The 25,049-nt window shown below is 32.9% G+C and overlaps 3 long non-coding RNA genes across 11 annotated transcripts; 1 reads left to right on the forward strand and 2 right to left on the reverse strand.

The window, feature by feature from the left end:
- The first annotated feature begins 1,890 nt into the window (after positions 1-1,890).
- LOC126673550 (uncharacterized) lies at positions 1,891-6,276 on the forward strand. Of its 7 annotated transcripts, none has more exons than XR_007639316.2 (5): positions 1,891-2,685; positions 3,327-3,435; positions 4,087-4,644; positions 4,876-5,635; positions 5,740-6,276. It is a non-coding gene; the product is annotated as an uncharacterized LOC126673550 (long non-coding RNA). The 7 variants fall into 7 exon arrangements; XR_007639314.2 differs by having other exon boundaries at positions 1,899-2,685; positions 4,876-5,248; positions 5,347-6,276; XR_007639312.2 differs by having other exon boundaries at positions 1,900-2,685; positions 4,876-5,248; positions 5,360-6,276.
- A 5,449-nt stretch (positions 6,277-11,725) lies between these two features.
- LOC126673552 (uncharacterized) lies at positions 11,726-14,046 on the reverse strand. The gene is made up of 2 exons (XR_007639317.1): positions 12,896-14,046; positions 11,726-12,048 (listed from the first exon to the last, which is right to left on the reverse strand). It is a non-coding gene; the product is annotated as an uncharacterized LOC126673552 (long non-coding RNA).
- Positions 14,047-15,344: 1,298 nt separating this feature from the next.
- Positions 15,345-24,557, reverse strand: LOC126673554 (uncharacterized). Of its 3 annotated transcripts, none has more exons than XR_008790265.1 (6): positions 24,437-24,557; positions 23,171-23,261; positions 22,808-22,959; positions 22,074-22,177; positions 21,780-21,869; positions 15,345-16,824 (listed from the first exon to the last, which is right to left on the reverse strand). It is a non-coding gene; the product is annotated as an uncharacterized LOC126673554 (long non-coding RNA). The 3 variants fall into 3 exon arrangements; XR_008790264.1 differs by having other exon boundaries at positions 23,171-23,312; XR_007639319.2 differs by having other exon boundaries at positions 23,171-24,557.
- Between the last annotated feature and the right edge of the window lie 492 nt (positions 24,558-25,049).

Genomic DNA, 25,049 nt, shown 5'->3' on the forward strand with positions numbered 1-25,049 from the left:
GCGGGAAAAAGTTGCATGAGACAATATCAAATATGAAAAAATAAAAAAAATAGATATACAAAACTCTAAAAAACCATGTTTGTTTATAATTAAATATGTGTGCATGGATTTATATATATATACACTTATATATTTCATGACAAAGGAGTTGTAATTAATTAAAAAATATGAAAAGTTAGATGTTATACAAAATTTATTTTTAAAAATATGAAAAGTTAAAAAAAATTAATACACTTTGTTTCATAACCTATAAATGTTAATAATATTTAAAAATTCTTAATATTCTGTAACTTATAAACATAAATAGAAACTCTTCAAATTTTATAACCATCATATTTATAAAATTCTATAACTTTAAATTTTAATTAACTAAATTTAGTTTTAAAATTATTTATATTTTTAGCATATAATGAAATAAAAGTATTTTACTTCTCATAATTTAATTTTTAATTCTTATAATATTATTTTAAAATATTTAATATTCAATAGGATGTATTTTTAAATTATGAGAAATGAAATATTTTTTTATATTATTATATATTAAAAATAAAAAAAATTAATTTAATTTAATTTAAATTTAGACTTATAGAATTTTATAAATTTGATGGCGATGAAATTTGAAGAGTTTCTTTTTTCATGTTTATAAGTTATAAAATTTTAAGAGTTTTTCTATACTATTAATATTTATAAATTATGAAACAATTTAACTATTGCAAGTTTTAACTTTTTATATTTTATAATTTAAAAAATTAAATTAATTTTAAATGAGTAATTGCCACATGACAATTTGTAGTCGATCCACTTGTCAAAATTAATTTGGAGTTCAAGATTATATTATATTATAGTATAAATATAGATATAAATATAGATATAGATATAGATATAGATATAGATATAGATATAGATTTTAGATATTATATATATAATATATAAGATTTTATTTTCTTAATAAAAATTTAATTTAATAGAAATAGAAATCTATAAGGTCACATGCATTTGATAGTTATAAATTATCTTTTATTCTATAAAATTTATCTTTTTTTATGTCTAATTTTTTTAATGGTTATATGGTTAAAAATCGCAAAAGCAAAAACTCAAACTGTTTTAAATGGTTAATCGATTTTAACGTTAGCAAAACTTAAATATTTTAAATATTTTAAATGAAGTCTCAGTTTTCCATTAATATTTAATTAGCTAGAGAAATAGCAATAATTTTTTAAAATATAGAGAATAATAGTAATGTTTTAACATTATCTTACAGCTGATAGTAGTTATTCACTTATTTTGATAAATGATTGGTTATAATTGGTTCATTAGTTTGCAAAACTTAAATTTTTTACATGAATTCTTGAGTGTAGGTAATTTTCATTGATCTAAAAAAATTGTCAAAAAAAAAACGCTATAAGAAATACTAAATTTGATTGAAATCCATTTGATCCATTTAAAATCAATTTTTATAGGCTAATAATCACCCACGGCCCTTGAATTTAATCTTACGACAAATCCCCTGATAAAAAAAAACGATCAGTAAACTCCCTGGTCTTTGTGGCGGCGCTCGCTAAACTCCTTTTGGACGAAAATACCCCTGGCGCCATCTTTTGTAGTCAACTGACTTTCAAAAAAAAAAAATCTGACGGCGCCACGTCAGCTGACACGTCATCAGAAATTCATAAAAAATTAAAACACCTAAAATACCCCCATATTTAATTAAAAAATAAATAAAATAACTCAACCCAACTCTATCTAACCCAAACCATTCAGTCAACCCAACCACAAATAACCTAATCACCGCTACCCGACCAACCCGCCACCTGACCACGGCCGGAAATTTTTTCGATCATCTTCTCCGAGTCACCCATAACTTCAGATCTGTTCCAAGAACAGATCCATCGCCGGATCTGTTGAATATCAAGACATTTTTTTTAGATCAATGAAAATAATACATGTCATCCATCCATCCATCTCAGCACAAGTCGATCCGACGGCTGACATAATTCTTGAAAACGACTGAAGCGAGTTGTTAAATATCAAGAAAACATTCCAAATAAAACAATCACAAACAACATTTCGAAAACCTTTTCCTGTTTCAAGAATCAAAAACCTGCAAAACGTTTGATTAATTCTCTTCCACCAAACCCACCGAAATGGCAGACGTGGACGCTAATGATCTTCCACCACCGTCGATCGAATGCAGTCAATGTGGGATAAGAGTTTATACTTTAAACGAATTAATTCAACATAAAGTTTCTGCTCACGCTCCTCCAGTTAAAAAACCATCTTAAAATTAGGGGTTTTTTTAGGTTTTTAATTGTTTTTTTTAACAGTTTCCGTTTCAATTTTTAATTTTCTTTCTTCAACAAATTTCCAAGAAAATGATTGAGTTCATCCAAGGACCGCTCTTTGGATCATACTGGCCAGGGAGTCAGGGACGGTTCTTAGAAGAGAAGAAGGTCACCCGTACCGGCGCTTCTACAATGTACAATACCTCACTCGCTATAACGATGATGACTCGCCGCTGACTGAGGAGGTTCATGTTAGGGTTATACGGCCGATTCCACCGGAATTTGCAGGTTATCGGAGCTTTGAGTTTAATTATATAGTTGATGCTTATAATTACGACGTTGGGGCTCCTTATATCAGGTTTCATGCCGAGTGGTTTCCTCTTCCTTGTTATGTGTTCTGGAGGTACGCACTTTCTTTAATTATTTCTTGCTTTTCTTTAGTTTGTGCTTTCTTTGGTTGTTTTTGGGTAGTTTCTTTAAAATTTATTGTTTAGGTATTGTTTCTTGGAAATTTATTGTTTAGGTACCGTTTCTTGGAAATTTGAAGTGATTATTTCTTGTTCTTTAAACGAGAAAATGAATTGAGTTGTAGAATTGAGACTAAATTGAATGAGTAGGTAGATTGGTTCTTGGATAAAATGATAGAAGAATCAAATCGGACCGGCCGGTTTAATTGGTCAAAAGGGAAACTGGCCAGCTGATCCGACTAAAAATCTGTGCTTTTCTTGCTGTAGTCTGTGCTTTTCTTTATTTGTTTTGGGTATTTTCTTGAAAAATTATTGTTTAGGTTGTGTTTCTAGAAAATTTGAAGTGATTATTTATGTTCATTTGGGTTGAAAGACTGATCTATAAATGAGAAAATGATTTGAGTGGTAAAATTGAGAATTAATTGAATGATTAGGTAGATTGATTCTTGAATAAAATGATTGAAGAATCAAATCGGACCGGCTAAGTATTTCTTGAAAATTTGAAGTGATTATTTGATGTTTAGCTAGGTTGTTTTTCTTGAAAATTTGAAGTGGATATTACTTTGTTATTTTGCAGGCCAACTGATGAATACACTCATAATCAAGTAACTGATCCTCAACCCAGCGGAGATCAAGCAAATCGATAATCTACCGAGTGGTCCTCTTTCTTGTTATGTGTTTTGGAGGTACGTATTTTTTTGAATTCTTGCCTTTTTCTTTAGTTGTTTTTGGGTATTTTCTTGAAAATTTGATGTTTAGGTTGTGTTTCTTGAAAATTTGATGTTTAGGTTGTCTTTCTTGAAAATTTGAAGTGATTATTTGTGTTTCTTTCGGTTGAGTGACTGAACAATGATTTGAGTTGTAGAATTGAGGATTAATTGAATGATTGGGTAGATTGGTTCTTGAATAAAATGTTTGAAGAATCAAATCGGACCGGCCGGTTTAATCGGTCAAAACAGAAACTGGCCAGCTGGTTCAACTAACCTTTAAGAACTAAAAATCTGGTCCAACCGGATTGGACCGGAAGAACCGGAAAGTTAAAAAATACTGATTGCATTGAGACGGTTTCTTAGTATCGGACAATTTTCGCTTTGAATTCTTTTTGGTATTGAGCAATTTTGCATTGAATGTTTTGATATTGGGCATAAAAGTTATTAAAAGGAAGATTACCGTACAATATATGCCAATTATTTTATAATATAATTTCACTTAACCGGTTCAACCTACAACTGAAATCAGTGTCCAAAGAGATTGGGATTTTAAAATACTGGTTCTTGAGTGATTTGATTTGGGAAGATGAGTATTGAATTGATTATTACTTTGTTTTTTTTTTGTAGGCCAACCGATGAATATATACTTATAATCCAGTAATTGCTCCTCAATCCAGCAGAGATCAAGCAAATTGATAATCTACCAAACCAGGGCCACTGATATTATCATAGTCTCAAACTTTGCTTCTATTTTGATTAGTAGACTTAATATGAAATTGTATTGCTTTGCTAAATACTTAAATAGGGCTTTGGCATGTTAAATCTATACTACACTATAATTCTGAACTCTACAAAACTTTTAACACCGTTCTAACAAACATGTGGACTCTCCACACCTATTAACTCTATCAATCAGCATTATCAAGCTGGAAACTTATGCAGACGTTACGCCTTCACCAGCAGATTCGTCTTCCATTGCTCTTCAAACCTTACACGACAGTACAAACAATCAACTTCAATGAAATCCAAGCTCAGATATGCAGCACCATGTAAAATCAAAAGAACCGAGTTCATCATCCAAATAACACCAAAACCCCATTTGCCTCTTCAATCTTCCTTAAAACTCGGTTGTACCAACCAAATTTCGTCAACCCAGAATATGGGATCGGAAAACTCGCAACAAAGGTAATGTTTAGTTTTGATATATAATGCACCCACTGTAAGGCTCAGATTATGTTTAAAACATATCCTCAAAATAGTGATTATGGCGCTAATAATCATACTTGTATTTATTATGCAAAATTACATCATCAGTTTTCATTGTTTTGAATGCATTGCTCTGCATAAAATGATATAGTTGGATTTTTCTTTTGACATTTTTGCTTTTCTAACAGAGTAATGTATCCAACAATGCAGGATTTCTATTTAAGTCCGCATAAAAGAGCTGCATAGCCAATAGGCTATAACTTCTCTGCAATATTAGTCGCTGGTAACGAGAATTCCATTTGGTTTGTTGATTAAAGAAAACCCTGAATGGCCCTTTTCTTTCATTTTGGCCGCAAATTGCGCTCATTAGTTCTTCATTACATGTCTTTCTCTATTTATATCTTTATTGGTTTTGTTCTTTAAGACTTGAATGCAGGAGTTGATATTCTTTCTGTGTCAGTGGTTTAACGGCAGAACTGTTGCTTACAAGAACCACGCAGTTCTACCTAACGCTTTGGAGATATGGAGTTTGGAATTGCTTCTACGAGTACATGTAGAGATCACTAAGATGATTGATGTGGAGGTAAGATTGTCAAATCATCACTGCTAAGATTTTCAAACAGAGTCCTGTATTAACAGAATTTGCTCTGCCATCAACAAAGTTCTAATGCCGTCTTTTAGACATGCTAAACAGCTGATTCATGAGTTCTGCTGTCCAAACTCGGTTGTTCAAGTGTTTGTTAATTCAGCGAAAGTTCTGCTGTCCGATTCGACTACTGAAGAGAAGGAAGAAGAAAAACAGGAGCAAGAGGAGGAGAAAAATGATGTGAAACTTGAAGCAGATCCAACGCAGCCAAAGATTATCCGAGTGGCAAATCTATGTGTTGTTGGTGGACATGCTTAGTAAAATGGGATTTCTGAGATTCACAGCAGAACAGAAAAATATGAAGTTCTCAATAAATTTTATAAGGTAACATGACAAATATAATGCCATTCTTGTGCTCTAATTTGCTCATGTCAATGAGGTTGTTTAAATTACATCCATAGTCTTTTTGTGCAATTTTGCCTGAGAAGTTTCAGAATAAAACAAATGGAGTAACACCAAGAAGAAGGATTTTCTTTTTCAATCCAGATCTGAGTATTCCTGTCCCAATGGAGTGGAACAGATGATTAGGTACTCAATATAATAACTTGGTCCTGTTCCATTGGTGTTTTTGGTAGCGCTTCTTTTCAATTTGTGTAGTAGTTGAAAATGATGTGCACAAGTTTATTGGAAGCATTTTAAAGCTATTCACTAAGCATGCAGAGAAACGACCATTGATGGCTGAGGTTGCACGAGAATTTCTTTCCGTAACCTCAAGAACTCAGCTTCCACATTCATACTCATCTACTTTGGACGAGATGTCCAGTTCAAATGTGGAAGGAGGGATTACCCCATTATTCTTTTAAGGTTCATCTATTTGTATGTATAAAAATGCAACTTCATTTCACATATGTTATATTCATATCACTTGAGCGAGGAAGTAAATGTTTGTATGGTATTCTCTGTTGGGTTTGGGTTTTTAGGCTATTGATGAACATGTATAAATTAAGATTAGCAAGCATTTCATATATTTTCCATACAAAAAGAGCGCAAATTTAAAATTATTGCCGGAATAGCAAAGGAATCATGTTAGCATACTTATTGGAAAATTTGAGTTGTATCCTATAATGTACTTGATGTTTGAATATTCTAAAAAAAATTGGCATTACGCGAAGTTATAATATCAGTTGGCAGTATATAATATTGAAAGGATCGAGATGTCTTTCAGATAACTCAGAAATATATTCCTTGGCGTTGAGAAAAATATTTGAAATCCATATAAAAGTCACGAGTCAAACAAACAACTGTCTTTTCACTAGAGTCATGGTTACTAACGAGCCAGTGTGGCTTCCATTGGCAGAAGTCATTCCTGAATTAGATTTATCAAACTTGTAAGAGAAGTGATGTTTGATGCATCATAAGCAAGACGATCCATATATACTTATCTTGTACAAGGATGTCTGAAAATAAAGCCAATTACTATGTACTGACTTGAACCGGATTAGTGATTTCACAGGGAGTCTTAGTAAGATGTCAAACAATAGTTCTGGCGGAAAATACGAGTCCATCTTTTCCTTTGACAAAGCTTGAAACTCCATTGTCTCACTCGATCTGCAAAAAGAATTGGAATTCTCTGTACAGTTCAGGTTACAAAATGAACAGATATTTGCTCCCACTAATTAGATTTAACTGAGACTAGTACTAGTTGACCAAAAGGATGGTAGCAGGACACGAACACAGAAAATGGGACACTTGAACACGAACACCCCGAAACGGCTTTATTCTAAGGTTTCCTACGATAAAATTGAAGTTTCTGACTGAAACGCCACGTGTCAGACACGTTTCCGAAACAGAAATTATTGATTGAGCTATGCTAGGATATTGGTATGCATAAGAAAATCAAATGCGAAATTCAATAAATTTAGGTAAAAGGCCAAATTAACAAAGATGCAGTATATGCATGGATATTAGATAATCTTTGAGGTCATTTAGTTAACTAATTTATTCTGCAGAAGAAGGATCTTGAAGTAATAAAGCAGCTCAGAAGAATAGCTCTGAGAATTGGGATAGTCTTAAAATCATGTCAAAGAGATTCTCTGGTGATCAGTGGTGGTTCAAATACTACCGATTTAATTTTTGCTTGGTTTTAAAGTCAGCTATGTTGAACGAATATTTTGAATGCATTGCTTAAATAAATCAAGTACAAAGTCATTATTATCTAAATCAAAGTAAATAATCGGGTGACAAAAACTCATTTAACAACTACTGCTTTTCAAAATAAAAAACAAAACTACTAACTAGGCTGAATCCAACAGCTTCGACTCTGTTCCCAAACATTGGGTGAAAAATAATCCATTGATAAATCACTGTCGAAAGTATGATATTTACTTGTATCAAGTGAATAGAATATCATTCTGTCAAGTTTGTCGAATCTTGGAAAGTATATCTTGTTCTCCATTCCTGAAACTTTTGCCGCCATTGAGAAGCATGATGAATCATTAACAAACAGCATGTGATGTCCCAAACTTTTAACTTCGATCCAAGTCTTCTTACACTGATCCAATCGAAAAACTAGCACTTTTCTTCCTGATTGACCCACAAAAACGGAGAGAATCTCTTTATCACATTCTAAAAGATAGTTATGCTCAGAATCTAAGCAAGGGCTATGAGGTTTGATAAGAACTTTCCACTGACAACTATCTTCTTTGATTCTAAATGCGCCTAATCTTCCCTTTTTATCAAAAAAATAGAACAAGTCATTTTGAACAACTGGAGTGTTGTTGCTTGGAATAAAATCTGTACCTATGGGACGGCGATTCCATCTATTATCCGCCATACAAAAATATAAGATAGAGTAGCCATCTTCCATGAGATCTGTAATGCCAACAAATGAGCACTTGGAGGAAGTTGGTGGGTATGAAAATCCCATGGTGTGCAAGAAACCTAATACAGTTCTGTCAGGAAGTTGGTGAACAATCTTTTTGAAAGGATTGTAGCAGAAAACATGTCGTATGCCTTTCGTCATAAGCAGCCATCCATCCTTGGAGAAAACGATTGTGCTATCCGACAGTGATTCTGGAATTGCATCTTCCATATAATATGTTTCGGTCCTCTTCATGTCGATGAGGTTGATAGTTCCACTTTTGAAAAACATGAAGCATGGATAAAACATTTGACTGCTTTGTAAACCTATACCATTGGCTGTCCAGTGGAGCGGAGGAGTTACCGACAGAAAATTCTTGCAAACTCGACGAAAGCATGTATAATCGAATAGGAAAAGGCGTTCCCAAACGAGTGTTAGCACTTCCAATGGCAAATTAGTGATTATACTTTCTCTGTCTTCTTCTTCTGCTCTTTGCTCGATGACTACATTTTCTTCTGCATAATCTGTATTAAGCTCCTCTTGTTCAACTCTAGCATGATGGGGAAGTACTTTGCGTTCCTGATCCAATTTGAAATCTTCCGGCATCATCCAATACCGTACAGATTCTTGCTTTATTACATCATTACAATACACATAAGTTGATCTACGTTTTTTTTTCCAAGTTATAGCAAAAGACCTTATCATCTACGATGTAGTAAATGCATCCTGCTTCAACTCCTTTAAGATCGTCACTTACTGAACACGACGTCGAGTAGTTGGTGCTCAAAAATAAAGCTCTATCCTCTAAACTTTCCACCTCTAGCCACTCCATTTTAGAGAAATCCAATTTAAAAACATCCACATCTTCAATTGTTGTCCAACCTTTTCCTCGAAAGTACAAATTTACGTACAAAAGTTGACCACATGATTCCACCATTAAATATTGAGAATACAACATTTGGCGAGTTTTTGGTAGTTTTAGTTCTAAGTCTTGTAGAAAAAACTCATCTATATTGTTTATCTCTATCATGAAAATCTTTTCAAAATAAGAAGTGGCAACATATAATATCCCGTCACACATAGAAATATGTTCAAAACTATCTTCACCTTCAGATGGGACCTCAAAATCATGTGTTGTCCACTTATGATCTTGAGGTCCACAGAACACTATGCGCAGATGCAAATCATCAATAAAAATTAGCTTGCTTTGGGGATGAGTTGGCGGTAAAGTCAGAATGGCTTTGTGTAAATTTGAATCGTGTTGAAGAAAGGGTAGCGTGATGGTTTCAAGGGAGACTGGATTCCACAAGCTATATTGATATTCGTCATCTTCCAACAGCGACCAGCCGAAGTAACTCCCCAGGATGGACTTATAGTGCAATTCTGTAATATTTCGAGCCTGATTTGCGTTGGTTTCTAAATTGTAAAAAGTTTGATTTTCTGAATTTTTGTAATCGATCAAAACGAGCCAAGGGCTTGCTGCTGGCGAAGGAAACGGAATCCTTAAATTCTCTTCTACATCACAGACTTCCTTGTTCTTGACTTTACTGCATCTTCGTACCATTTAAGGACAGGAATTTGTACAACTTTTACTATGAAATAGCAGCCTCTGTATTTATATAGAAGGCAGACAAGAATTTATAGTTCTGTTATTATGAAGCATCAGCTGGTTTGTCGAAATTTTTTTAAGGCTAGTTTGAGTTTCAGTGTCACGATAGGATTTCAATTTAGAGTTCAAATTGAATTAGGAAATAAGTTAAGAGTTTTAATTGAAGTGGGAAGGAATTAGAGTTGCATTAGGATAAGTAAGTTAATAATAATTTCACATGTTAATTGTTAAATAGTATTGTTTAATCAAGGTACGTATAGCTATTACTCTAGTTAATTGCAGTTTAGTCTTATTCTTCTTCTGTTAATATGCACTAGATCCTATGAGTTCTGTTTTTTTGAATTATCAACTCTAAATTCATTTATTATGTTATGAATTAACTGATATGATATGCAATTCAGTTTTAGGTTTAACTTAATTTTGGTTTTAATATGGAAATAGATTTTGCAGTTTATTTTGTATTTTTATATGTAATACTGTGTGCAAGTTGAATCGGAGATTATCTAATATCTATGCCTACACTGCATCTTTGTTAATTTGGCCTTTTACCTAAATTTATTGAATTTGGCACTTGATTTTCTTATGCAAACCAATATCCTAGCATACCTCAATCAATAATTTCTGTTTCGGAAACGTGTCTGACACGTGGCGTTTTAGTCACGAAACTTCAATTTTATCATAGGAAACATTAGAATAATGCCATTTTGGGGGTGTTCGTGTTCAAATGTCCCATTTTCCCGTGTTCATGTCAGTGCTACCCTCCTTTTGGTCAACTACTACCAATCTCAGTTAAATCTAATCAGTGGGAGCAAATATCTTTTCATTTGTAACCTGAACTGTACAGAGTACGTATTGGGGAATTTTCTAAGCAATAGAATTCCAGTTCTTTTGGCAGATAGAGTGAGATAATGGAGTTTCGAGCTTTGTCAAAGGAAAAGAAGGACTCACGCCAGAACTATTGTTCGACATCTTACTAAGACTCCCTGTGAAATCAGTAATCCGGTTCAAGTCAGTACATAGCAATTGGGGTTTTCGATTCCATAGATGCTAAAGTAATAGCCATTCCAAATACATTTGTAAGTGGTATAAGTTATCTTGAAAAACAGTATGTCTACTGAGCTACATGAATCTTAGCTAGTGAGCTAACATTGTGCAGTGCTTCCCTGCAGACCTGCTGCTTGTGATGATGAATCCTGTGAGATTAAAGAATCTGCTGCAAGCTAGTGATGAGAATTGTTCGAGTTTCGTGAAATGAAATCGGTCTTATACTTGGTTTGTTTTGACACGCTTTAGATAAAAAGATCGGTCGGATTATTATTGTTTTCTTTTCAATATCTCTGATAGATACAAACAGATTAATGGTTTTCATGAAACCATATTTGTGAGGCAAACTGTGGAGAAATGGTTGATTTTGTTATTCTCTTGGTTACTCTAAGCTAGCTCATACATGAAACAATGTATTACATTTTCTCTATTTGATGGCTCTGCATAAATTTATCTATTTTTCTATACATTTATATATTTTCATCACCTGACTATAATTATTGATTTTGTTTTATATATTTTGTATCTGATTTTGAAAACCAAACTACATATTTATAATTTTAAATTCTTATGTATTCAAATTGTGTCAATATAACTTAATTTCTTTTAGAAAGTATTATTCTTTATCGGTTAAACCGAAATTGAACCAAATTTAAATTGATAACTGGATTAAATTTTACTTCTCTTTAATCGGGTTTGGTTTTATTTTCTTCAATATTGATTGATTTTAAATATTTTTTTAACTGAACCTTAACCGAAGATGCACACACTTTAGCAGGCTATTAGTACCAGCTCCTTGGAGCATTGCCTAGGCCTGTTGCACTGCAGTGTTACTTCTCTAATTCAAGAGGTGAAATCAACAAAAAATGAACTGAATTTAAACCGAAAATCAAAAACCGAATTAAAAATGCTAGAAGAATCTCCATCTCATCACTTTACATAAAATTTTAAGAAACCACAATACAGTCCACAGTGTCCACTTGTATCATTATTCAAACAATAGTAATAGCTAGTATTAGCAACATATCAGAGTAGAAACATGAATAATGTTTTTGGTTTAGGCATTTAATCACAATTTAACATGCCAAATTCCTAATTAACTATTTAGCAAAACAATATAGTTTCATATTAAGTCTACTAATCAAAATAGTAGCAGAACCTGCAAAGTTTCAAACAACCATAATATGTTCTTCATCAATCAGTGGCCCTGGTTTGGTAGATTATCAATCTGTGGCGCTGGGTTGAGGATCAGTTACTGGATTATGAGTATATTCATTGGTTGGCCTGCAAAATAACAAAGTAATAATCAATTCAATATACTCATCTTCCCAAATCAAATCATCAGAACCAGTATTTTAAAAAACAAATCTCTTTGGCCACTGATTTCAATTGTAGGTTCAACCGGTTAAGTGAAATTTTATAAAAACATTGGCCTAAATTGTACGGTAATATCTTCCTTTTAGTAACTTTTATGCGCAATATCAAAAAATTCGATGCAAATTTGCTCAATACCAAAAAATATTCAACGCAAAATCACTCAATACCAAAATTTTCCGATACTAAGAAACTGTCCCTATGCAATCAGCATTTTTTAACTTGCTGGTTCTTCCGATCATCCGGTTGGACCGGATTTTTAGTTCTTAAAGGTCAGTTGAACCAGCTTGCCGGTTTCTGTTTCGACCAATTAAACCGGACGGTCCGATTTGATTCTTCAATCATTTTATTCAAGATCCAATCTACCTACTCATTCAATTAATTCTCAATTCTACAACTCATATATCGTCTTGCATAAAGTTCAGTCCCTCAACCGATCAAATAACACAAATAATCACTTCTAATTTTCAAGAAAATACTCAAAAACAACTAAAGAAAAGCAAGAATTAATTAAAGAAAGTACGAACATCGATTCTACAACTAAAATCATTTTATTCAAGAACCAATCTACCTACTCATTCAATTTATTCTCAATTCTACAACTAAAATCAATTTCTGGTTTAAAGAACAACAAATAATCACTTCAAATTTTCAAGAAACACAAATAATCACGTCAAATATTCAAGAAACAATAAACTTTCAAGAAATTACCCAAAAACAACTAAAGGAAAAAACAAGAATTTGATAAAGTACGTACCTCCAAAACACATAGCAAGGAAGAGGAAACCGCTCGGCATGAAACCTGATATAAGGAGCTAACCGTTCGGTCTGATCAAACAGCCTCACAAGGTGATGATCAAGATTCTCAACATTTCAGATAACTGTCCCTGCCTGCCAAGCCCCGATGTCGACTATATCATTCAACTCAAAGTTCCGATGACATACAAATTCCGGTGGAATCGACCTTATAACTCTAACATGAACCACCTCAGTCAGCGGCGAGTCATCATCGTTAAAGCGGTGACCTTTTTCTCTAGAGAGAACCGTGGCTGGCCAGTACGACCCAAAAAGCGGCCCTTCAAAGATCTCAACTGTCTGATTCTCGTGATATACGTTCATATTCATTTTCTTGAAGATTTGGTGAAGAAAGAAAATTAAAGGGGGAAGGTTATGGTGGTTTCTTAATTCTTGAAATGGCAAAAGGTACTCAAAAAAGGAATGAAAACACTAAAAAACATAAAGAAAGAAAACCTAATTTTTGGTGGTCTTTTTAACAGGCTGAGGCGGGTGAGCAGAAGCATGGTGTTTATTCAATTGGTCCATCGTGAAGACCTTTTTCTCACACTTACTGCAGTGGAATGATGGAGGATTTCCATTTTTATCAACGTTTGGCATTTTTATCAACGTTTGGTGGGTTTTTGAAGTCAGGGAAAAAGAAGGAAAGTTTTGGTTGATTAATGATTATTGAATCGGGAAAAGCTTTCTTGATTCTTGAAATGTTGTTTGTGATTGTTTTATTTGGGGAGTTTTAATAATCCGCTTCAGTCCTTTTCAAGAATTGTGTCAGCCGTCGGATCGACTAGTGTTGAGATGGATGGATGACACGTGTTATTATGACTACAGCTGCTGCATGTTGATCCATCCAACCTTTAGGATGAGCCAGCTGCATCTGGTGCATCTGTAGCTGATCACCGCTCCGTCTTAATCTTCCCGCCATTTCTAACTAACTTTCACTCTTTAACATTCCTAATTCCTTTGCACAATACCGTTGGGGATATATTTGTCTTTCGCCCTTCCATTTTTTGTTCAATTCTTTTCATATTTATAAGTGAATGTATTATAGAATCAAATTTATTTTACATAGATTTCTGTGTTTTGTGTTTTAAAAATAGCTTGATTTTAGATGGATCAAATGAATTTTAACTGAACTTAATATATTTCTTACAGTGTTTTGCTTTTTTTTTTATATATATTAAAAGACAATTTTTTCATCATTGAAAAATTACTTATATTCTAGAATTTAAATAATTTATTAAGTTTTGCTATGAACCAATTTTTTTCTCTACATTTTAAAAGATTATTACTATTTCTTTAGCTAATTAAATATTAATGGATAACTGAAACTTTGGGTAAAACTCGAAAGAAAACAAACGTGAAAACTTTTTCAGTCAATTTCTCCGAGTTAATGATGACCGGAAAGAAAATATGTCATCAAAAAAGGAACAGATCATGAACTGATCCGCCATGGATCTGTTCTTAAGGAACAGATCTGCAGAATATGTTCCTCAAGAACACATCCACGTAGAATATGACCGGAAAATTTTCCGGTCATCTTCAAATCGGAGAAGATGGCCGAAAAATTTTCAGGCGGTGCTTGGGTGGCGGGTGGTTGGGTGGGAGTGGTGGTTGGGTCGGTTGCTGGGTTAATCGAATGGTTTAGATTAAATTGGATTGGTTTGGTTTTTTTATTTTTTTCTAAATTAAATTAGGGGTATTTTGGGTGTTTGAAAATTTTAAGGTATTTTGCTGACGTGGCGCCATCTTTTTTTTTTAAGAATGACAATTAACTGAAAAAGACGATGGCAAGAATATTTTGGTCATATTTGGAGTTTAGGAGATTTTGTGAGCGCCGCCACAAAAATCAGGGAATTTTGTGATCATTTTTAAATATCAGGGGGTTTTGTAATTAAACCCTCAAAAATCAGGGGCCATGGTGATTATTAGCCTAAATTTTTAGTATATATAAAAAAAATTGATATGTAACATAAAGATTTCAAATGGATATAGTAAAAAGTAAATATTGCAGAAAAACAATTTTTATATAAAGAAACCCTTATACAAATGCTAAACGAGCCAAGTTCGAGCTTAGCTCGTTTAGCACGCAGATGATTGAATATGGACTGGGCTCATACTGGACTTGTTAAGCATCTTACGTATGAAACGAGCTTAGCTCGATCTCTAATCATCTTTAGAAAATATACAATTTTAATTAAAATAAATTAATTATTTTTAATGAAAATGCACAAAAATTATTTGAGAGATAATACATATTATTTAAACAAGAATAATTTTTCTATTATTAAATCAGTTTTTGAGCAAATAATCAACTTTACATACTACGAGCTCGATTTTGAGCTCCCAATTGAGCTCATAGACAAGCTAGCTCACAAGTTTTTAATCAAACTCATATACATGCCATCTCGCAATTTTATAATCGGGTTAATATAGGAGCAAGCTCGTGAGCTCTTAATTGAGCTCATCAATTACGAGCCATCTCACGGGCTCTCAATCACATTTATATTAACAAATGTTTATATTAACAGTTATTGGAAAATATTGATGGTTCTGAAGAATTTGATTCATATAACTGTGATGTATAGAGCGGAATTCGTCATCAGAAATATCAGAAACTTGTTCACACCAAGCTTGTATCCGCGGTGGACGCCATTGTTAAAAGCTTCTATATGTCGAACATTCTCCTTAAACACCATGTGTTGTTCTGCTTCTCATCTGCATCTTTGTAGAGACGTCCATGTAGAGCCAACCATTCGTTGTGATACTTCAATAAGAATTCTTCATTGAGGGGATGCATAAGTGTTTATGTCGCGGATATGACAAACATAAGGAGAGATGACAAAATTGTAATTTGGCTTTGTTTTCCATCCATTGTAAGCTGGTGATCTGTTCATGTCCTCTTGCTTATATGTTAGAGAAATTCTTACTTAACTCACACTACAAAAGTTAATAGGTTAACTGCACTGTTAATAATCAAGAATTCATCATCTTCAGCAATTTTAAAAGATTTAGCATATGAAAATCAACGAACAAAGGATCAATGCACCGCCTTAATTTGGCACGAACTATCATAAGAGTCATTTTAAAGGCTTTTGGGTCAAACTAACCCGCAATTTGTATTTTTGTATTAAAAACACCCAAAAAAAGTGAGTTATCACCCTCCCCTCCCCTCTTAAAATATGTAAAACTAAGTCAATTTAACCCTCCACTCACACCGAAAACCGTTGTCGGAATATTTTTTTCACCGGATTTTTTTTAAACTGAATTTTTTTATTTTATTTTCGTTGAAGGAGCAGACCCAGATGGGTCTGCTCCTTTCACGGCGGAGCAATGCTCCTTGGACGAGGAGCACCAGAGAGCTCCTCGTTGAGGAGCAACAGCTCCTCAGGTGAGGAGCAGTGCTCCTCCCCTGACGAGGAGCTGAGGAGGAGAAATTTTTGTAAAAAAAAAATTAAAGTGTTAATTTTTTATTGTTTAGGTATTAATTTGTAATTTTTTAAAATAGTAAGGACTATTTTTGACTTTTAACCAGGAGAGTGTGTTTCAAATGCAGATCGAGAATGGGCGAGGATGGAACAATGGCCGATTTAATGCACTTTGACATAGTTGGGGGTCTGTTTGATCCAAAATCATTCAAAATGACTTTTTGATATTTCGTAAGGGGGTAAATTGATCCTTTGTTCGAAAACCAATATTTGTATGCATTTAACATGTTGGTGTCATATAAAACTAACATCGATTAATAACAATTATAGCATTTGATTATTGTTTCTCAATTGCTATCATAAGAAATTTGATTCAAACTTTCCATGGATTAAACAATTTACCATCAATGAACATATCGCAATTACTTCAAACTTTATTCCAGCAAGAAACTTTTCCACATTGTGCCTAAAAAACATCAACCATAACAATTAAAATAAAGGCAATGGGTCGTTCCTTTCTTAAATTTATGGAACAAATTTATATAAATCAAACTTGGTCTAGCTTAACAATTTAATTCACAATTTTTTTGAAGAAAGTCTGATCATATCAACTTGTGTATTTTTAGAGTGCGTGAAAAGTAACCGCAAATATATTAAATATAAAAAATTGGAGTTCACAGAAGAAATTATACAAAAAATATTTAGTATTGACTAAAATATTAAACAAACGGTTGCTTGCCATATGCTTTAAAATTGCATATATAGATGAAATTGATCGAATTTTGAAGAATACTAGTAAATCAAATGATCAAAATATATAAAATTTGATTTATACTAGTCCGGTCCATAAAATTAACGACCGGAATAATCACTTATTAAAATAAAATGCAAATGACGTTGAGATTCCTGAGTTATACTATAATTGAAAACTTGGCACTTCTTGTTTCAAAAGTCACTCAGTTTTAATTTCGTTAACTGAGAAAACCTTTTGTTAATTTGGGGGACCAAGTCGTTTAACGGAATTGAAACCGAGATATCAAATTGTTTAAAAGTGAAGTACCAAATTATTTAATAAAATTAAAAGTTAGGGACCAAATCGTTTACGAAATTAAAGATGGAGTACCAAATCGTTTAAAAGTAAATGTCAAAATTAACAAAGGGACCTAATAATTAACAAAATTAAGATTAAGGGACTTTTAAATAAAATTTTGAAATTACAAATATCAAACTGTTAATTATATTATACCTTAGAAATTTCAGCATAATTTGCTCTAAAATAAAAGCTAGTATATCTAACTAAAGATTCTGTAATGTCATCCCTGCAAGTTAAATCCAACTAAAGATTCTATTAATAAACACAAGTACCAATCTATCAAAAAAATTAAAATAAACACAAGTACCACATCATAATTATTTTCATGCCAAGAAAATTTTATTTTCACTTGGGAGCAAATTTTAGTCAGTCAAGTTATAGCACCATTTTGTCATTGTGAACAAGATTTTGAGGTCTTCCAATCTAAAAGAAATGAATTTCATAAGATGTTTTTCAAAATCCAAAATTTTGTGATTGGAATTATTAAAATTTAAAAAAAGTGTTGTTTTCGATTACGCTTTGTTGAAAAAAATGGAGGAAGCTGATATCAACAACAGACCGCACCATGGAGAAATATGTTATATATTGACATGACTCATTTGTTGCATGAAGTATTTACTCTCCGATAAATATCATAAATGTTTTTTTAATTGTTTAAAACTCAGTTAGAGATACATTGTTAAATACAAGGCAAGAGAAATATCATAATTACTTGACGAAACTAGCTGCTGAAGCTAACATTTTAATCCCTATTTTATAAAGTCTGTAATCAATCGAATTACAGACTGGAGAAACTCATGCAACACAAATTCTCAGGTCTGGACAGTATCTATAAAAAAAATTAAGAAGCCTTTATGTTTCTAAATTTTTATAAATTTGATCAATTCTATGTTTTTGATGTAGTGTTGCATGGTTTAAAAGGGGTTTATTGATGGAGTTGAAACTAGGGGTGTCCATTCAGTTTTTAGGTTCGAGAATAAAATTATCAAAACCGATCAATTTTTTAAAATTTTAAAAGCCACACCTAATTTTAACAAAAATAAAAATTGGTTCGGTTTTACCAAAATAGGAAAAAAAATCTTCTTTTTTAAAATTTAACTCATAAATAATTAAAAAATAAATAAAAAATGTTAAATTAAACAATAAAAATTAAGTCAAATTATAATGTCTTATACACGATAGCAGTTAAATATAAAACAAAATAGTATAATTTTTTAAAAAAGTTATAAAAATTAATGATAAATTTATATATGTTGGGTTTTTGGTTTTCTAAAATTTAAAACCGAACAGAAACCGAAATGTTTAAAAGATCATAAAATTGAGAACCGAACTGGTCATTTTTCGGTTTCGGTTCGGTTTCTACACACCCCAAATTAGAACTACATGGTTGGATTAAACTACACGCAACACCATGAGATGAGATGAGATGCCTGCAATTCGATTGATTATTTTCTTTCTATTAAGGTTTACTCAGAGTCTATCCTAATTCAATTATAACTTTAATGTATTTCCTAATTCAATTAAATAAAATTCTTATTTTAGGTTAATACTTTTAGGTTAAAACTTGGAGGAATTGAAATCCTATCGTGACACTAATATTCAAACTAGCCTAGTATAAATATAGACAAACCAGCTGCTACTTCATAATAACAAAACTACAAATTCTTGTCTGCCTTTTATACCTACGGACAAGCAACATGGTACGAAGATGCAGTAAAGTCAAGAACAAGGAAGTTTGTGATGTAGCAGAGAATTTAAGGATTCCGTTTCCTTCGCCTGCAACAACCCCTTGGCTTGTTTTGATCGATTGCAAAAATGCAGAAAATCAAACTTTTTACAATTTAGAAACCAACGCAAATCACTCTCGAAATATTACAGAATTGCACCATAAGTCCATCCTGGGGAGTTATTTCGGCTGGTCACTCTTGGAAGATAATGAAAGTCAATATTGTTTGTGGAATCCAGTCTCTCTTGAAACCATCAAACTACCCTTCCTTCAACCCGATATAAATTCACGCAAAGCCATTCTCACTCTACCGCCGACTCATCCCCAAAGCAAGTTAATTCTTGTTGACAATTTGCATATGCGCATAGTGTTCTGTGGACCTCAAGATCATAGCTGGACAACACATGATTTTGAAGGTGAAGCTGGTTTTGAACATATCTGTATGTGTGATGGGATATTATATGCTGCCACTTTTTATTTCGAAAAGATCTACATGATCGAGATCAGCCATACAGATGAGTTTTTTCTACAAGATTTAGAACTAAAACTACCACAAACTCGCGAAATATTGTATCCTATATATTTTATGGTGGAATCATGTGGTCAACTTTTGTACGTAAATTTGTACTTTCGTGGAAAAAGCTGGACAGAGATTGAAGATGTAGATGTTTTTAAATTGGATTTCTCTAAAATGGAGTGGTTAGAGGTGGAAAGTTTAGAGGATAGAGCTTTATTTTTGAGCTACGACTACTCAACGTCGTGTTCAGTAAGTGACGATCTTAAAGGAATTGAAGCAGGATGCATTTACTACATCGCAGATGAGAAGGTGCTTTGCTATAACTTGGAAAAACAACGTAGATCAACTTATGTGAATTGCAAGGATGTAATAAAGCAAGAATCTGTACAGCATTGGATGATGCCGGAAGATTTCAAATTGGATCAGGAACGCAAAGTACTTCGCCATCATATTAGAGTTGAACAAGAGGAGCTTAATACAGATTATGCAGAAGAAAATTCATTCATCGAGCAAAGAGCAGAAGAAGACGGAGAAAGTATAATCACTGATTTGCCATTGGAAGTGCTAGCACTTGTTTGGGAACGCCTTTTCCTATTCGATTATACATGCTTCCGTCGAGTTTGCAAGAATTTTCAGTCGGTAACTCCTCCGCCTCACTGGACAGCCAATGGTATAGGTTTACAAAGCAGTCAAATGTTTTATCCATGCTTCATGTTTTTCAAAAGTGGAACTATCAACCTCATCGACATGAAGAGGACTGAAACATATTATATGGAAGATGCAATTCCAGACTCACTGTCGGATAGCACAATCGTTTTCTCCAAGGATGGATGGCTGCTTATGACGAAAGGCGTAGAACATGTTTTCTGCTACAATCCTTTCAAAAAGATTGTTCACCAACTTCCTGACAGAACTGTCTTAGGTTTCTTGCACACCATGGGATTTTCATACCCACCAACTTCCTCCAAGTGCTCATTTGTTGGCATTACAGATCTCATGGAAGATGGCTACTCTATCTTATATTTTTGTATGGCGGATAATAGATGGAATCGCCATTTCATAGGTAAAGATTTTATTCCAAGCAACAATACTCCAGTTTTTCAAAATGACTTGTTCTATTTTTTAGATAAAAAAGGAAGATTAGCCACATTTAGAATCAAAGAAGATAGTTGTCAGTGGAAGGTTCTTATCAAACCTCATAGCCCTTGCTTAGATTCTGAGCGTAACTATCTTTTAGAATGTGATAAAGAGATTCTCTCCGTTTTTATGGGTCAATTGGGAAGAAACGTGCTAGTTTTTCGATTGGATCGGTGTAAGAAGACTTGGATCGAAGTTAAAAGTTTGGGACATCACATGCTGTTCGTTAATAATTCATCATGCTTCTCTATGGTGGCAAAAATTTCAGGAATGGAGAACAAGATATACTTTCCAAGATTCGACAAACTTGACAGAATGATATTCTATTCACTTGATACAAGTAAATATCATACTTTCGACAGTGATTTATCAATGGATTATTTTTCACCCAATGTTTGGGAACAGAGTCGAAGTTGTTGGATTCAACCTAGTTAATAGTTGTGTTTTTTTTTATTTTGACAAGCAGTAGTTGTTATGTGACTTTTCTTACATAACAATCAGTAGTTGTTATCGACAGTGATTTATCAATGGATTATTTTTTAAGCAATGTATTCTAAATATTCATTCAACATAGTTGTCTTTATAACCAAGCCAAAATTAAATGGGTAGTTTTTCAACCTCAGAGCTATTCTTCTGAGGTGCTTTATTACTTCAAGATCCTTCTTCTGCAGAATAAAGTAGTAAACTAAATGACCTCAGCATAATTACTAAAGCCAACATGGCTTGGTAATTTAAAATAATTTTAAAGTTTATGATCATTAAAAGCATATGCGCTCACACTATGGCTTGGTAATTTATGAAGTTCTTATGACACCTATGTGACAATTTTCCAGAATGAAAAAAACCCTTGGTAAACATGTAGGTAAGTAACAAGGTCGACCTGGAAGTACGAAGAAATACTTATCAAAACATGAAGGGAGAGAACAGCAATGGATCTGAAAGTGCTACCTGAAGGGAGAGAACAGCAACATTGGTAATGATCTCCTCAGAACATCCAAGTTGGTGGGAAGATGATATTATTTTTGAAATCAATGGATCCTGACAAAACATTCATAATCAGCAACTTAATCATAAGTAACAGAAGTCGAGCATTTACATAACTTTGAATAAAAACCGAAAAATAACTCATAGATTCAGTCATAATGAACCAGATAATTATAGCAAAACATGAATAAAAAGGGAAAACATTGTAGGGAATAGAAGAGAAGGAGCCTGACAAAGGAGAAATGAAAATTATGTTACCTTCTTTTTTCTTTTTCTTTTCTCAATGGAAAGAAAGGCCATTGCAACTGCCAGGGCATACAGCCACTGGAAACTCATCCATCATAAGCCTGAAATGCCCTGTTCTGAACCATACATTACAAGGTCGACTTTTCTCAAGGAACAGACAGAAGCAAGTTCAATTTGATACATTTATTCAATGTATATTCTCGAGATAATCGGAAGGAGTACTAAAGAGAAGAGATTTCCACACGTCCACTTTTGTGTTAAGTAACAAAATATCAAATTGAAAATAGAAGAGCTTCATTACATATATACTAGAATACAAGGTTTTCCTGCATTTGGTCATTTCTCTAAACCATATTTACTTCAAAGAAGAAGAAAAACATAAAAGATTATCTAACCATTTTCATTGCATTCAAACCACCATTAACAAGCTATCCATGCATCAAGATCAAAATAGTGATATAGAATGCTATAAGAAGCTTAAAGATTGCAAATTTTTAACAGCAAGTGTTTGTGGCATAGTAGTGTAATCTCTCCTATTTGACATCCAAATGGTGAAGTCTAACTTCAATGCACTTACTCATCTTTCTCAATTTATTTACTTGAAAGAGAAAAACACAAGAGTTGATGTTTATCTCATTCAAAGCACAATTGCCAAACTATCCATGCATCGAGGTTATAACAGTGATATAAGACTCAATAAGATGCTTAATAATACAATATTTTAACAGTAAGTGTTTGTGGCATACTAGTAGGATCTCTGCTGCTTGAGATCCAACTGGTGAAGTCAAGCATCATCATCAAGCACACCCAACAAATAAAGGAATTAAGCGCTCGAATCATTTCTTCAAGATGCCGGCCAATCAAAGCCTAGTATATTGTCTATGCCCAAGGCTTTAGGCTGCAGTATCATAATGATGCTGCAATTAGTATCTAAACAACGAAGGAGACAATTTATTCTATATGTGCAAGATTTTATTAAAAAAAAAACCATAAAACACAAAGATCTTGCACGCAAAGAACCATATAAGTTTCAAAAATAAAAGTTATTGACTTGAACAAAACACTAAAATTGTGCAAAAAAATATTGAACCAAGGATAAGAATGCTCACTGAATTACGGAGGATACAAGATTTGACTGCTGCATCTCATGGATAGCCACTGAGTAGCCATCTCACTAACAAAGTACTTATCTGTATATAACTCGGTTGTATACAATAAAATATCATCAGCGAGCAAGTGGAAGGAATGCACCTGAATCATAGAGGAACCAAGGATAAGAATGCTAACTGAATCACAGAGGAAACAAGATCTGACCACTGAGTCTCATGGATACCCTGAGTAGCCATTAACTTGGATTGAAAGCTCAAATTTGGTATCTAAACTCCAGCAATAGATTTATTATCTCTGAACTGTCTACCTCTAGTGGGAAATTTAGATTAAGTCCTATAATTTTCAGTGAGACTATATGCAAAAGGGGGCACTATAGAGGATAGTATCTTCCTGGAAGAACTAGAGCCTCAGAACTCTTTAAGCAAATTGCTTTCGCGTCGAAGGTTGATGTTCTAACAAGTACCAACAAGGACAGCCCTAAATGTTTGTTCACATGCAAACTCCTCCCTGAGAGAAGAATGATAGCCAGATGCATTGGCATAACATAAGACATTGCTAGTAGTAGTGTAGTACACTTATCAGCCTGTTAGAGAAATTCGATAACTATTTCCTGAACTGATCATTGAGGTGAATTATGCAGTGAAGTTTAAATTAGACATATAATGACTTTCTATAGAACTAATAATTAAGTGCTGAATTTTAAGCAATGGACATGATAAATACCCCGGGGGTTTTTGCAAGGCGAAACTAAGTAATCTATTAGATAACTTTAAGTCATTATAAAACTATTAATTTTAACAAAATAACTGTAACAAAATATTATTTTACATAACTATAAAAACTTAAATTGATAAATCAAAATAATTTTAAAAGTGATAAGCTGGTAATGGACCTATTCGATTGTTATTTAATGTTACAAATACAGGTCTTACATCCTTATTAATTCTTGATGAGCAGGGTGAATGATGAAACTAGAAAACAAAGAACTCTAAATTCAGTAACTAATTGTGTATCTCAGTCAAGATCAAGAATGTATAATGCTATAAAACACATCCAAAAATTCAGGCTTAGGTCATGAAATTAGGAATTGGTAAACTAAATGTGTTGCCATTATAGGTACTGAAAATCAACTTAATCACCCAACGGAATTAAAAATTAGAAAATGCTAATTCAAACTATAAAATTAAGAAGAAAAGGCAAGGATTCAGCTGATTTTAAATTCAAATTATAATGCTTTATTACTATTTCAAGTTTCAGGATCTTACCCCGACCAGTAGCTAAGAGTGTTTCCATTCGAGGAGATGAGGCTTTGCTAAGCCTGGTTTCCTCATTTCAAAAAAAATGCGCCATTTTTTCACAACCATTTCAAGGTGGTGTTGCTTCAAATTTTATATTTGGCAAAATGAACTTTTCTACTTACAATTTTAGTGTTTTTACCAAATATACTACAATCTTTAAATTTTTCTAATTTGGCCCACATTATTTCGATCTTTATCAAATATACCCATAACTCGTTTGGAACTTATGTGGCGTGTACATGTACAAAATTTATCATACGTGGCGTATACAATTTTAGACCATGTCAGCTATAAATAAGTTGTAGATATATTTGACAAAAAATTTAAAAATGATATATTAAATTGTCAAGATTTAAAAATTATGGTATAATTGGCAACAACATTAAAGTTAGAGTAAATAATTTTATTTTGGCAATATCTCTAACAAAATTGAAACAAAGAAAGATTGTAGTATATTTGGCTATAAAGTTGGAAAATTGATTTATCAAAAAAAAGTTGGAAAATTGGCGAGATTTAAAAATTGCGGTATATTTGGCATCAAATAATATTTAGTTAACTAGTTTGGTCAATTTACTTTGAA

Source organism: Mercurialis annua, linkage group LG3, assembly GCF_937616625.2.
Source record: "Mercurialis annua linkage group LG3, ddMerAnnu1.2, whole genome shotgun sequence".
In the NCBI taxonomy this organism is placed as follows: domain Eukaryota; kingdom Viridiplantae; phylum Streptophyta; class Magnoliopsida; order Malpighiales; family Euphorbiaceae; genus Mercurialis; species Mercurialis annua.